Source organism: Pteropus medius, unplaced genomic scaffold (assembly GCF_902729225.1).
Source record: "Pteropus medius unplaced genomic scaffold, Ma_sr-lr_union100, whole genome shotgun sequence".
Classification (NCBI taxonomy): domain Eukaryota; kingdom Metazoa; phylum Chordata; class Mammalia; order Chiroptera; family Pteropodidae; genus Pteropus; species Pteropus medius.
The window spans coordinates 2867526-2873525 of NW_024356336.1; the positions used below are offsets into that span (position 1 = coordinate 2867526).

Consider the following 6000-nt stretch of genomic DNA (forward strand, 5'->3'; position numbering starts at 1 on the left):
CCTTAAAAAATCACCTATCTGGATGACATCAGATCTGGAAGAGATATGAGAGACCATTCTGTCCAGTGTTTTACAAATTATATTCAAATCCCAAACCCACCAGCTATTAGTTGTGTTGCTTTGGACAAGTGACCAAACTTCTTTGAGTCTCAGTTTCATCATCTGTAAAATAGGGGTAATAAACAATATTACCTGCCTCCATTTCACATGAAATGATCCATGTGAAAGCATGTACTATAGGACCTGGCATGTTGTAGGCACTTGCCACCATTAGCTTCCATCATGACCATCATCATCATCATCATCAAAGGTGGTTCAGGTAAAGGCAAAACTTCGAAGGCAGCTCTCAGACTCCCACCCCAACTCCTGATTCAACCCATGTTGACCCATTTTTGGCTGATTATGGGGGTTCAGTGGTTCCCAAGACCAACCTCAGGTTTAATAATTTGCTATAAGGACTCACAGAACTCAGAAAAACCATCATACCCAGAGTTCTGGTTTGTCACAGGGAAAGGATACAGACTAAAATCAACAAAGGGAAGAAGCACGTAGAGCAGAACCTGGGAGCAACTGGGCATAAGCTCTCAGCTGTCCTCTCCCAGTGGAGTTCTGTGGACAGTGCTCACTCCCAACATGAGATGCTGTATGACACCCACAGAACATTGTCAACCAGGAAAGCTCACCTGAGGCTTGGTGTCCAAGGATTTTACTGGCGGTTGGTCACACAGACATAAGTGACCACTCGTGTGGCTGACCTTCGTGTCTAGACCCTCAGAGGTCAAACTGATACCAAGCCCAAGGCCCACCATAAATCACACTGTTAGCATAGAGTACTTAGCAGGGCCCAATGCCCCCAGGTAAACAAACACATTTTCATCAGGCAAGATATTCCAGGGTCTTAGGGGTTCCCTTCCAGGAGCCAGGGATCTTTCTCTAGGAAGAGCAGGGTGTAGACAGTCCAGACCTGCTGAGTTAATCCTTTAATGCATAAGTATATATTGTCATTCCTCTTATGGTTTTGTTTGAAGAAATTATTCTATTATACAGAGGGTAATATTGAGCCCCAGAGATGAGAATGGACTTAACAAAGGCTGCAGAGTAAGTTAATGAGGCATCCTGACTGTCTTAATTCAGAGCTTTTTCCTTCACACCACAGGCTTCAGTTTGCCCGTCTGTAAAATAGAAATGTTAAGCAAATTCCCTCACCTTGGAAGTGCCTTTGGGTTCTGCCTTTGTAGAGGTTGTTCTTTCACTTTTCTCTGCAGTCCAGTCCTCAGGAGGAGCACCTGGTTCTCTGCCACCTGTAGGGCACAGTTAGTGTTCTCCTTAGTCTCTGGGGATCTCTTGGCTGGAGCAGATCCTGTGCTCATTTGTTTGTATAGAAAGTACTTGGCATTCACTCTGCAAGCATCCAGGCCAGGGTTCAGGGGCCAGGGAAATAGAACAAATACAGTTGACCATGGAACAATGTGGGGGTTAGGAGCACCAACCCCCCATGTGGTCGAAAATCCATATATAACTTTGACTCCCCCAAACCTTAACTACTGTTAGCCTACTGTTGACCAGAAGCCTTACCAATGACATACCCGATTAACACATATTTGTATGTTATGTGTGGTTTTTTTTAGACGAGGCAACTGTTGGTTGACCTCACAGATTGCAAGGCCCTTGTCAGCTTACAATCCCTTATTTTTTTTTTTTTTACGCCTACAGCACCTGGTCTTCCTGGTCTCCCATCCAAGTTCTAACCAGGCCTGACCCTGCTTAGCTTCCGAGATTAGACGGGATCGGGCTTGTTCAGGGTGGCATGGCCGCAGACGTTATGTATATTATATATCGTATTCTCGCAGTAAAGTAAGCCAGAGAAAAGAAAATGTTATTAAGAAAATCACAAGGAAGAGAAAATACATTTACAGTATTTATTGAAAAAAAAAACACGTAAAAGTGAACCCATGCGGTTCAAACTCATGTTGTTTAAGGGTTGACTGTATAGGCTCTGGTTCAAATCCTGACTTTACCACCTACCAACATTTCCTTATCATTAAAATGAAGGTAACAATGGATACTTCTCAGGAAAAGAAAAAACAGCATTTCAATGCCACAGGTAAAGCCATGAGAATGTCTTATTTGTCCACAGCAAATAGAGCCTTTGTTGTCTGCATTACATCTAAAGAGAGACTGCCCTCATCTCTGAAATGAAAGAATTAAGCCTTGCAGTTGTAAAGCTGCTTCGAACATCTTAAAACTCAATCACACACAAAACTCTCCCTGCCTCCCCAATTTTTGTTTCGTTAAGGTTGATCAGGCAAAGATCACAGTCCTAACTTTGCAAAGCCAGAAACGAAAGCTGTGAGAGATAGAATTTGCTCAAAGTCACGTAGTAATTTGGTGGCAAAACCAGTGCCAAGGCCAGGTCTCCTGACTTCCCAGGTATTTTCCAGCTCTGAGCACATCTTACAAGCATCCTGGGGTGATGATTTGTTCTTTACTTTTACCTGTGAAGCTGAGCAAACAGGTGAAGAGAAATTGTAAGCTTATGATGACTTTTAAACTCTTGCAAACCATCTGGATTTGTTCCCAAGTATTATATTTGTCTATAGGAGTATAGAAATAATTGAATCTAGATAGATTTCCCACCGTGGGTTTCCTCTCTAAGCTGTCTTGTGTGTCTGTCTCCCAGCCCTCACTCAATGACTCACTGATTTTCGTGTACACAAATAAATCACGCTGTGTTCCTCTCCCCCTCACTACCGGCAAGAAATCACAAAGTCCACCAGGAGGCATGAATGGAGTAGGGGTGGGCGGAGGGAGGTGGGGATGGAGGTGGGAAGGGAGAGGGGTGTTTAAATGCTAATCATTTGGCACTGATGTCAACCACAGTTAATCAGATTGTTAAAGATACAAAGGCAGGATCACACCCCTGTGCCAACAGCTATCAGGACTCATTCAAGGGGAAGATGGATGCACTGCCCGGCTGATGCTCTGATGAGACCGTAACTGGACATAAAAGAATGTTCAAGGCTTTCTGAACCCAACATGAATTACAAAGGAGGCCCATTTGTGGGGGCGAAGCCAGCTCATAGAGGACAATTATCGGATAATTACTCTTGTAGCCGAAACACTGAAAGAGTCCTTTCTTGCCTACACAAGCTTGTCTTTTTAACACCTGCTGCAAGTCTCCTGCAGCCCCTTGAGTTTCTGCAGCAGACTCAGGAGGGGTCGGGGTGTCAGCTCACATGTGCAGTTCGGTGTGCTGTTTGGGGTGATGCGTACCTCACTCCCAAACTTTCCCTCCACCCATGTGACCATGGCATGCTGGACAGTGCCAGAAAAAAATGAAGAGACCAAACAAATTCACCAGCTGGGCTTCTCTTTGCCCTCCGGCTGCTAAAGCAAACCATGTGATTTATGGAGATGGGAGGCCTTTATACTCTGCTTGTACCATGATGAAATTATGTTTGTAATTAGAACAAGTCAGGTGTACATTCGCCTAGAACATCTTTCCATTCACGATCTTGTAAACCAAAGCATGCTTATCAAGCATCCGGTTTACCAAGGGCTCACCTTTATGATAGCTGGTAGTGTAAACCATCTACTCATCTACATTCCTCACTTAAAGAGGTGAGCCTTATCTAACACACCGAGTCTTGTTGTCAGCGAGTGATGCAGGCACATTCGTGATTCGTTAAATAGATATTTGAGGGGCCTACTGTATATCAGGCCCATGCCCATGGACTAGGTCCTAGGGAGACAGTGATGAATGAAGTAGAAATGATGTCTGTGCTGGGGGAACTTATGTGTAGTAGGGAAGATAAGAAAGAAGTCAGGTAAGATAGTGTGATTGATGACGTGACGTACCTCTTTGGTGGTATTAAGAGTTCAGGGAAGGAGAGTAAATGCAGTGAGAGGTTAACAGCATAATATGCAAAGCGATGGAGCCATTAGAGGGGAGGAAAAGAGAGAGACATGGATTGAACTCAGGAGAACTGAAATGATTTTGTTGGGATGTGCCAGGCAGTGAGAAATGGAATGGGGAGGCTTGCTGGAACAGGTCACCAGGAACCTTCTAGGAAAAGGCAGAGTGTCAAGTTTACCGGAGAGGACCACCGGCCAATGGCAGGGGATGGTTTGGAAAGATCCTTCTGGCGGATGGAATGGGCTAGAGTTATGGAGCACAGTTCAAAAGAGAAGCAGGGTTTCCATAATAATGGCTATGGGAATAATAAGATAGCTAAAAGTGTCTTCTTTTAAGATGCAACTTGCTCTCTTTGCTTCTCTCATGGTGGGACTTGGGTTCTTTGGTGCATTATAAAAATGAAAAGCTGAGCTCATCCAATATCTCACTAGATTGTATTGAATAGAGGAACCTTGGTGCTTCAACTGCCCATGGGGTCTGGCCTACTGTGGACATTTCCCATGCTCTGTGTGCAACTACAAAACATCACTGAAAATAATCACATTAGACGATTTTTTGAGTCTTAGATTCTAAGCCTGATAAAAACGATCACTTAGATGATCTGGTTTGGGCTGATACCCTATTGAGGGAATTTGCATTCTCCTCCCACAGAGGATGAACTGCCTGGGAAAATGCGATGGGGCTTTGCTTCGGGGCTCGTCTGGTACAATTCTGATTGGGGATCGATTTCGTCCATTATTTTATCGCCCATCACCTTTGGTGGAAAATCTGCATTGGCTGATGGTCTACCTATATATGAAGATTTCCATCTGTCCTGCTGACAGTGGAGGACCACCAGAGGCTATTTGATATAATTGCAAAGTCGGTATTCCCTAGAAGAGCACGATGTGCTAGGTGAAGTCCAGGGTACTTGTGCTTAACCTAACTACGGTAAACAAGACAACAAGACCCATTAGAAGGATCTCTTTAGACTCTGAATTCTAATTAGTCAATGCAGGGGGTGGGGATGGTTATCACTCACCTCATCAGTCCTCACCTTTGATTTTAATAAACTGGAGAATAGACACAAGGGGCCAGATGGGATCAGCTTTATTGATGAAACTGGTGAAGTTGAGATGCAGACCACTGTTGGACACCTATACTCAGTCCTCCCAAAGTGACTTTGATTTTGTGTATCCAGGTAAAAGTAGAGATGGAGGGAGGTAGAGAGAGAGAGGTGAGAGAGAAAGAGAGAGAGAGACAGACAGACAGACAGACAGACAGACAGACAGACCTTTGGTCTTTCTTTCATTCTAGTGGCTCTTTGCTGAAAATAGGGTGCAGTGGATCAGTGATATCTTTAATGCCTCCTTAATAACACCAGTCGATGGTCCCTCCCCTCCCAGGGGGAGTGAGGGAGGGATGGAGAGGTGGAGCACTGGTGGTGTTTCTTGGGACTCCCTGCTGAAGCAACGCGGAACTTCCCACCCCCTATGGAAATGTGAGAGCAGTTAGAAACCCTGAGAAAAGCTGATGTTTGTTCTCTGCCTTCCTCTGAAACTGGGGTGATAAACCTCAGGGAATTCATTATTATTATTAATCATTATTACTAATGGTTAATACTATAAAAATAATGTGCACGTGGCAAACTAAATCAAGCTGTATAAGATGATGCACAATAAAAAGTGATTCCTTCTCCCACCTCAGGCTGAGCAATGCGACTTCTAGGAGACTCTCCTGAAGAATTACCTGGACATAGTCACCAAAGTTATGTGTTTATTACAGTGTTATTTGGGAAGAGGGGCTGAAAAATGGCAATGACATAAATATTAATTGATAGGAGCCTGGTTCAGTAACATATATGTTTATATTTTAAGGTAGCCATTAAAAAAGAATAAAGTGACCATTACATGCTGATGCAAAAAGATATTTGTGATGGGTTGAAAGTGAAAAATTAGTAGTGGAATACTAATGTATGAAATACTATACAGCAGTGAAAATGAATCAGTCATAACTACACCAATCAACATGCATGAATTGCACAGGGTTGAGCAAAAAAGAAAAGGAGAGGAGAAGGAAGGGGAAGAGAGGAGAGATGAGGAGAG

General features: G+C 43.7%; 1 protein-coding gene and 1 pseudogene across 1 annotated transcript in view; one reads left to right on the top strand and one right to left on the bottom strand.

Annotated features, from left to right (window-relative positions):
• Positions 1–6000, top strand: part of SEZ6L (seizure related 6 homolog like) — a 177081-nt gene that overhangs the window by 99210 nt on the left and 71871 nt on the right.
• On the bottom strand, positions 1705–1819 carry LOC120602085 (uncharacterized; annotated as a pseudogene).